The sequence below is a fragment of the Monomorium pharaonis genome, chromosome 1 (assembly GCF_013373865.1).
Source record: "Monomorium pharaonis isolate MP-MQ-018 chromosome 1, ASM1337386v2, whole genome shotgun sequence".
NCBI classification, from domain to species: Eukaryota; Metazoa; Arthropoda; class Insecta; order Hymenoptera; family Formicidae; genus Monomorium; species Monomorium pharaonis.
The window spans coordinates 13152080-13161730 of record NC_050467.1 but is presented as its reverse complement, the minus strand read 5'-3'; positions in this window follow the sequence as shown (position 1 = coordinate 13161730).

Below are 9651 nucleotides of genomic sequence, written 5' to 3'. Positions count from 1 at the left end.
CATCCCTTTCGATTGATGTAGTCTCTATATTTATCTGCAGGTGGTAACACGGAAATGTAAGTGCCATCAATAGCCCCAATAAGTTGTGGGATGTGTGTACGTTCCTCATCTGAGCAATCATTGTACATTCAAATTCATCAACCATCTTGATCCACAATGTATTGTGGATCAAGATGCCTGATAAATTTGAATGTATGTCATTGTAATACGTCATTTACTGCTTTGACAACTTTGTGGACGCATCTCCATACTGATGTCTTGTGAATTCCAAATAAGTGACTGTTCGGTAGAACATCCCCGAATCCCCTTCCACCACACACACACACACACACACACACACACACACACACACACACACACACACACACACACACACACACACACACACACACACACACACACACACACACACACACACACACACACGCACACGCACACACACACACACCAAATCGGTTGATACAATGCATGGTGTATCGTCACCATGGCCGTCCACACGATGGAGTAGGGATAATTCACGGTCGCCTAGTCATTTAGAGTAGGACGGGAACTTCACTTCTCTTTGAGAATTCGTACAGTGCGATACAGTCGAAAATTGACATATGGTCTGTTCTTTCTAGCTGCACTGTTGCACCGGTGCAATAAGTTAAAGTAAGACAAGTATATTTTTTCTCATTCTAACTTATTGCACCAGTGCAACAGTGTAGCTAGAAAGAACAGACCACTAGAGTCAGTGCGTGCGAGATAGCGAATCAATCGTTCTCGATAATATATTAAAGTCGCCAATCGTCAGAGGGGTCATCCCCGCGATTGCAGCGTGCGTTCGCGAATATATTCCGAGCGTCCGGGGCCGCGCGAATAACTACTCACGTAATCGTTCGCGGTCATATGCGAGTTCATAATAAGCACAATTCGTCGTGATTAATTGTTAATCATTCATATTGTACATCATTTAAGAGGTTTTTATGCCAAAAGCTTTTCCCCCTCGAGCAATAAAGGATTTCTTCCCTTCGTTCGAATATCATTGGTCATTTTATTTATCCCAAAAAAGTGGTATCAAGACTTGTCCATCAGGGAGGTTTCGACGATACAGTGACCAACAACTCTGTATTCACAGCAGATTGCCAGGTAGAATATGATAACTGCAATTGCCTTTTGAACAGAAATTGACTCTTTAACTATCAAGAATGGTATTGCGGGTTGTAATCTATTGTGTAGTTTGTCACATATGTAATCAAATACAGATTTTTTTATCCTGAAGATTTCAAGCCAGTCTTCATCTAAATATTTTGTCAATACTATTTTTTTTTTCAAAAATCAGAACTTCTGCCTTTCGTTCAGATTTGCGAAAATTGTTTACAACTTTGCATTGCAATCAATTGTTCAAATGCAAGCAAATATGTATTTATAATTATAAACATTATATGTCATAATCTTTATGCTAATCTTTGTCGCCGACTTTGTAATATGAGAAATAATTTATGCATATTACTTTGATACTGTGCAATTAATATTATGACTATCGAATCTATAATTTTTTTTTCTGTTCTGATAATCACATAACCTTCAAATGTCAAGCTACTGTTGACATTTTGCACAGGTAATAAGGTTCAACCTTGCCGCAACCCCTTTTTTTAAAGAGGCGACTGCAATTTTACGCATTCACTTCGCCGAGGGGAATTCGTAGCATTCTGCCCGCGAACTCTCTCCTCCTTCTCTCCCCTTCTCTTGCGGGCGGAATCGGCGAGCGGATCGTTCTCCCGCTCCGCGTCCTCCTTCCGTGACATTGACCTCCTCGCAGAAGGAGGACATTGCGGCCCAGTACTCCTCGTTGTTGACCATCTTGCGAACGACGGTCGGCAGCGAGAGGTCGTCACCCAGTTCGCCAATCAGAACCCGGCGCTGTTTCCCCGTGGATTCACGCTTCGCCAGCACCCGTGTCCGGTGAGCACCTGCACCAACCGATAGGAGAGTCTCCCGTGTTAGCGATCCAACCAATCGCTTAGTATCGGCCAGATCGCTTCGACAGCCCGACCTTACCGCAACCCTGGTGTAACTCTGGTGTAACACTGGTTCGGTAGAAACAGGTAAGCCAACCTAACTCTGATTCGACTCTGACCCGGTTCGAACCCTCGGTGAAAACTTATTATAATATACTATACAATAAAGATTCCAAAACATTATTACAAATATTTGAAGCCATGGGAGTACACAGTGGCCCAAATGCCTACGAATATGTTACAATAGAAGATGCAAATGAAGATGGCAGACGATCGCGCGCAGCAGAATACTCAAGAAGAAAGAATGCTTCGTCGACAGTCTCAACCTGATATTTTGGAAGCTTTAACTTCGGGCAAAAACTTACTATACAGAATCATTCAGAACAACATTCGATCCGTAAAATGACGCATTCCTGACGCAATTCTAAGATGATTTTTCCTTTACCAAAATTTTATTTGAAGCGTAGTTTATGAGTTATAAGGCCAAATAGTTAACGAATTACGCGTCGAGTACAGAAGGCAGGCAGGGGCGGCGCGCCTCGAACGTAACGCGGGCGCGGCTGACTATCCGCGTCAGCTGACGGGTGATTACCACCGCGTAAGTCACTAAATATTTTACCTTATAACATAAAATTATGCTTTAAATAAAATTTTGGTAAAGAAAAGATTGTCTTGGAATTATGTTAGGAATACGCGTTTCTTAAAATCATGTAACAACCAAAAGTTGTTCCGGATCGTCGGACGCTGCAACCAGCTGATTGTTACACGCGATGTGTGTGTATACCGTGTTTGTGTAAAAGGGAGAGAGAGAGAGAGAGAGAGAAAAAGAGAGAGAGAGAGAGAGAGAGAGAGAGAGAGAGAGAGAGAGAGAGAGAGAAAGAGAAAGTGGGGGTGGGGTGGGAAAGACGTTTATACACACGCACGCATTTACGACCAGCAGATTACCCTGCAAGACGAATGTTTTGCGAAAATTTTCTGCGAAACATCGATCGAGATCCTCGATATTTCTCTCGTGTAATATTCAGCGATGAATCGCTATTCACGCAAGAAGGAATTTTTAATGTGCATAATATGCACTTTTGGAGCGAAGAAAATCCCAGAGTCACGCGACTCCGAAATTTTCAAATTCGTTGGAAACTTAATGTGTGGGCTGGAATAAGAGGCACTGATATACTTGGTCCAGTTATTTTCCCAGACATTTTAACTGGAAGAACCTACGTCGATTTTTTAACAGAAAATTTACCAGATTTCCTAGAAAATGTACCATTATTTGAAAGAAACAAGATTATCTTTCAACAAGACGGTGCTGCCACACAACGCCAGGATCGTTACGAATTGCTTAAACGAGCATTTTCCCGGACGCTGGATGGTCGTTACAGTCCGATACGTTGGCCCGCAAGATCTCCGGATCTTAATCCTCTGGACTTCTTCTTATGGGGATATTGTAAGTAATTTATAAAACGCTTCCCGAAGATATCGAAGACCTAGAGACAAGATTACGATTTGCTGTGTGGGATATCGACGAAGAAGTAATGGAAAACGTCGAAAGAAATTTGTTAAAACGCATGAGAGCTTGCGTTAGGATGGATGGCGGACATTTTGAGCATCTACTTAAAAAATTCTTTTAACCAATCCACTCTTTTCAGAGCGACCAATACATTTCGACGGTGGAACATGTCTCATGAGCAGAATAAAAATAAATTTTCCCAAATGTAATTATTAATTACATTATTCTTGCGATTGACTGACACTTTCGTACCGTAATTGCAATAGTTTCGAAAACGTAATAACGTATAACACATGCTTTTTAAAATAATAAATATTTATTATAATTAGAAATAGTTATTAATTATAATAAATGATTAATTTTTTTAAGTACGTCATACGTTTCATGTTTTCTACCGCATTCGCAATGCAAAGGTTTTAGCCGACCGTTTGTCTTATCTCGCCGCTCGCATCAATCACGCGCCACGCAGCCAAGGATGCGGTGCCGCAGATGGCAATAGTTGCGACAGCGACTTCTACCACGCCGCCGCGCCGACGCGCTCGCTCCCTTTGTTTACGGCGCCGGCATTCTTAGTCCCGGTCGCAGTACGTTGTAAACATAACTCGTGGTCGTCGTCGTGCAGTCTTTGCGGTCCGTCGCTTCGCGTCGAGTCCTGTGCTATTCGCATTCGCGTTTCTTTTAAAGTAATTTTTGGAAACGGTGAATAAAGTAATTTTTGAAAATCGGTAGTGAGTGAATAAACAGTAATTTTTATTGTGTCAATTGAGTGTAATTAGCAAAAGCGAGAAAGTTGGATGTGTCGCGCATCTTTAACAAACATCTCTAATGATTGTTCATAAGCATGAAGATTGGCTACGCTGCTAAGGTAAAAGGCCGTATTATGAGACAATGTCATTTTATGATACATCATAAGTATAAATAGATTTTAAAATAATTCGAAAATTTGATTCTCATAAAAAAATTTTATTTAGAAAGTTATATTATTATTTTAAATAATAAATCAATTAATACAAAATTTGCTTCAAAATATTTTGTTTAAAAAATATATAAAGTATTTGTTTCTCCAAATGCATTCAGAAAAGTAAGTATAACAGTCGTACAACGTAAAATCGCGAGCTATACTTCCTTTTTCATTTGAGTTACTTGAGGACTTTTGAAAATGTTTTATAGCTTATTCAAAAGCTTTTGAAAAAAATTTTAACTGTATATATAGGTTTTTTTTCTTATGCTTTGATAATTTTTCTAATTTCGCGTGTTTCACAATACGTACAAGGAACTTGCGAACGTTCCGGTTTATGAGACGAAAAGTCCGCGTCCCATTCTCGACGGACACGTACATTCATGTATAGTACTGATTTATGATACAGTTGTTTGCAACACGTTTTTTAATTTAAAATTTATATTTTGCATATATGCTGTTACTTAAAATTAATTAATAAGTTTAATTAATCTGTGAAATATAAAATCTGTCTATAGGTAAGTGGAATTGTGATTGAAATTAAAAAGTTTAAAAACTAACCTCTAAACTAACCTCTACTATAAATAATAACGAATAAAATCAGACAAATTTTTTTAGAACATTCATGATATAAACTAAATTTGTTTATAATTTTAGAATAGATTATTATGAACTATGAAAGTTACAAATCTCAGGATCAGAAAAAAAGATCAACAGGAAAAACAAACATGCAAGAGTGTAAAAAGATCAAAAGAAAAAAAGCAAACAAAATAAAACAAAAGTCCATGGTTTTTGTGAATAATCCACAAAAAGTTTCTAAAAAGAAGAAAACTAAAAGGCTTAACTATATCTGATGACATGGATCATGCTTTGAAAGCTATCGATTCAGGAGTTTCTTTAAGAAAAGCTGCAGCTGCATTTGGAGTTCCTGCAGCCACACTTGGTAGGAAGAAAAATAATCCTGATGCCATTAAAAAAAAAAACAGGACCAGAAACTGTCTTATCAAAAAACGAAGAAGATGATATAGTAAATTGGGTACTGTATAGAGCTGAACGAGGGATGCCTGTTACAAAAACAGAATTGTTGGACTCGGTGCAGAAGTTTGTCACATTGCTGCAAAAAAAAACTCCGTTCAAAGAAAACCGTCCAAGCAGACATTGGTATGAAGGGTTCAGAAAACGTCACCCGCAACTGACAATGAGAAAACCTCAGCATTTAAGTTTAAATCGAGCAACCGTAAGCAAAGAAGATTTGCAAGAGTGGTTCAGCGATCAAAAAAAATATTTAAAAGAAAAAAATTTGCTAGAAATTTCTTCTACTAGAGTTTTCAATTGTGATGAAACTAATATTATTTTATGTCCAGATTCAGAGAAAGTCTTAATAGAAGTAGGATCTCGCTCAGTGTACACCATAACTGACGCTGGAAAAGAAAGTCTCACAGTTTTGTTTATGTATGCTGCAAATGGTGTTCGTGCTCCCCCTATGTTAATGTACGCTTATAAAGGAGATGTACCAAAGAAAATTGTCGAAAATACTCCAAAAGGTTGGGGTATTGGTATATCTGAAAATGGTTGGATGACCACAGAGACCTTTTACGAGTATATCACAAACGTGTTTTATCCGTGGCTTATCAGTGAAAAGGTTGAGTTTCCAGTTGTCTGGAAACTCAATTTCTGGACAATCACTTCGCACATAAACATACCTCTAGTGAGATTTTGTCGAGATAAGAAAATAGAATTGATTGGGCTTTTTCCAAACTCAACTCATATTATGCAGCCTCTCGACATATCATTCTTCCATCCTTTTAAACAAGCTTGGAAAAAAGCTGTACCAAAATGGAAAAATCAGCAGAATGTTATGCGCTTGAAAAAAGAAGATTTTCCTATAGTTTTGAAATTCACACTGGACAATATGGAAGAAAAGAAAGCTGTTATCAGTGGTTTTAAAGCATCTGGGCTATGGCCTTTTAATCCTCATGCTGTAGATTATAACGTTCTGAAGAAAAGGAAAAAAAGAAAAGAGTCCTTAGATCAGCAAGAAGATTCGAGGGATTTGACTGACAAGGGGACCTTACGGGTCATGGAACACCGATTTTTTTTATACTTATAGGATTTGAAGATCAGTACCCGGACTTCAATTTCCTAAAGCAGTACGACGCGCTTCTCAAAAATACTCGAGAAAATCGATTTTGAAGATTTCCGATATCTGTAAGTACAGAAAATTTTAACCTATTGTCAGAGCCGCTCGTAGCCGAGCGCACAGAGCTCTAGTTTCGTAAGCGCGGAGTCGCTGGTTCGATTCTCGCTCTGGCCTCAATTTTTTTTTCATAAGTTAATAAAGTTTTTTTTTTTAATCCTATATCTTAACATTTATTAAATTGAAATGCTAATTAATTATTAAATATTTATTTGTTATTTTTTAAATAAAAATTAACATTTTTTTATTTTTAATTACTACTTGATTGAAAATGCGAATATTTATAATAAATTAAAATTCGGTACAAAAAATGGAAAACATTAAAGAAAATGAAATACTTTTTAAGAGATTACGAGTAAATACAAAAATAATATAAAAAACAAAAATAATATTTATAAAAATGGTTGTTTAATTTTTATGAGTTATTAATTCATGTATGTTATAAAATATATTAATAATAAATACATTTGACATTACTCGTCAGTATTACATGAGCCAATTTAATTTTTATTTAAAAAATAACGAATAAATATTTAATAATTAATTAGCATTTCAATTTGATAAATGTTAAGATATAGGATTAAAAAAAAAACTTTATTAACTTATGAAAAAAAAATTGAGGCCAGAGCGAGAATCGAACCAGCGACTCCGCGCTTACGAAACTAGAGCTCTGTGCGCTCGGCTACGAGCGGCTCTGACAATAGGTTAAAATTTTCTGTACTTACAGATATCGGAAATCTTCAAAATCGATTTTCTCGAGTATTTTTGAGAAGCGCGTCGTACTGCTTTAGGAAATTGAAGTCCGGGTACTGATCTTCAAATCCTATAAGGATAAAAAAAATCGGTGTTCCATGACCCGTAAGGTCCCCTTGTGAGACTGAAAGAAGAAAGTTTTTGCAAAATTTCGAAAACAATTTGTCTGCCGAACTACTCTTAAAATTAAAAAATGCTTTATCTAAAGGATCTTAAACTGGTAACATTGAAAAGAAAGCTTTATTTGAATACTATGTTCAAATAAATCAAATATCCACCGGTACAGTAATGAATTAAATTTATACATATATACAACTTCACTATTTATATACATATATTCAATTTTACTATTTGTACACACACACACACACACACACACACACACACACACACACACACACACACACACACACACACACACACATGTATGTATGTATGTATATATATACATTTTGTAAAATACATTTTAATGAATTTTTTTCATCAATTTTTAATCAACTTTTAGACTAGATTTTTTAAATCAGTTTTTTATTAAAAAAAATGATGTAAATGATTCTTATATTTATGGATTAGGTAATATTTCAAAAACAAAACCAACGGTGAAAAATATTGAAATTTTACATACCCATAAAGTTAGACTAGTTTCACAAGAAACTGATAAAGAAAATATCCGTATTAATCAACTCTTATCTACGAATGAATCTACTGCGAACGACACTACTCCTAAAAGTGATTTGATACAACCTATTTATTTCTTTGAACCTGAAGCTTCACCTGATTTGATCAATGAGTCTGTTATTGAAGATGATTATAAAATAGTTTCTGAAGTTTTATACGTACCTGACAATGAAAAAGATTTATTAGAACTAGTCTGTGATACTTCTACTGGTGATACTTCTACGATTATTCCATTAGATGTAGATTCTATCGATTTTCCTTCTCAAAAGAATCAAAGTATTCTACAGCAGTTCGGTACTTCTTTAGAAAATAATCAAATAGGTTTGTAGACAAGATTTTGTGACTATATATTCATTATTCAAACATTTTTATTTATTTTATTTATTTATTTCTTTCAGAGCGTAAGGATATAATTCAAATCAAACCAGAGAGTATTGGTATGATCAGTTCTTCAAGAAACAATAACACTGAAAGCAATAATAATCGGTCTATGGTAGATAATATCTTACCAGATGACTTATCACATAAGAAAGAGAATATTTCTGTAAATACTAATCAAGGTTAGTACTATGAGCGTCAGAACTACTAGATTGACTAGATTGAATGTTAAGAAACTTACGAACTAAATAATTAACTTATTTGTACATTAAGTTAACGAAAAAGTAAACTTTAAATACCTAACTGGAGTAACGCACTATTTAATAATATAGCAATATTATCTTTCAGCTGTTGATTTTAGTCTTGCAGATGATTTTTCCGAAGCGTTTACTCTCCCATTAAAATATTTACCCTCCAAAAAAAGGAGTAAAGTTGAAGCTTTAGGAAAATCAAAACTACCATCTGCTGTGACTTCCGATAAATGGTTCAATCATCATTTACAAAAAGAAAAACTTCAGGAAATTAAAAAAGAAAAGATAAAAAAGAAGAAGGAATTACAAGAACAGAAAAAAAACTAGCAAAAGAGAAGAAAGAATTACAAGAAAAAATGAAAGAAATTCAAAAAAAAATTAAACAAGAAATACAATAATTGTGATAAAAAAACAGTCATTGAAATGTAATCGTAAGGGTTGATTTTTAAATAATAACTTTGTTGGTATGTAAAATTTCTATAGTTATAAAAATTTAATATTTAAAATTATAATTTGATAATAATAATAAATTTTATAGCAAAAATTCTTTGTTTTGTGGTTTTATTCATCTGTCTCATAATTAGGTACATACTGTCTAAAAAATGGGGCTATACCACTTAGTACTGTCCCATAAATGGGATCATAATGTTCTTGTAATTTATTCGTTTGTTAAATTTTTTTTAGCTCAAAATTATTTATAAGCAATGTTTTTCATTAAAATAAACATAAAATGTATCAATCAAGCAAAAGAAATCAGATTTCATGGTTAAATCAATTAAATGTAGATGAAAACATCTCAGTGTAGCAAAGAAGTGTCTCATAATACGGCCTTTTACCTTACAAGGTGAGTTAGCAGGTGAGTGAGTGATCAAGTGTATGAGTGTTTGTGCGTCAGCGCTGCAACCAGTTGATTGCTACACGCGACGTGT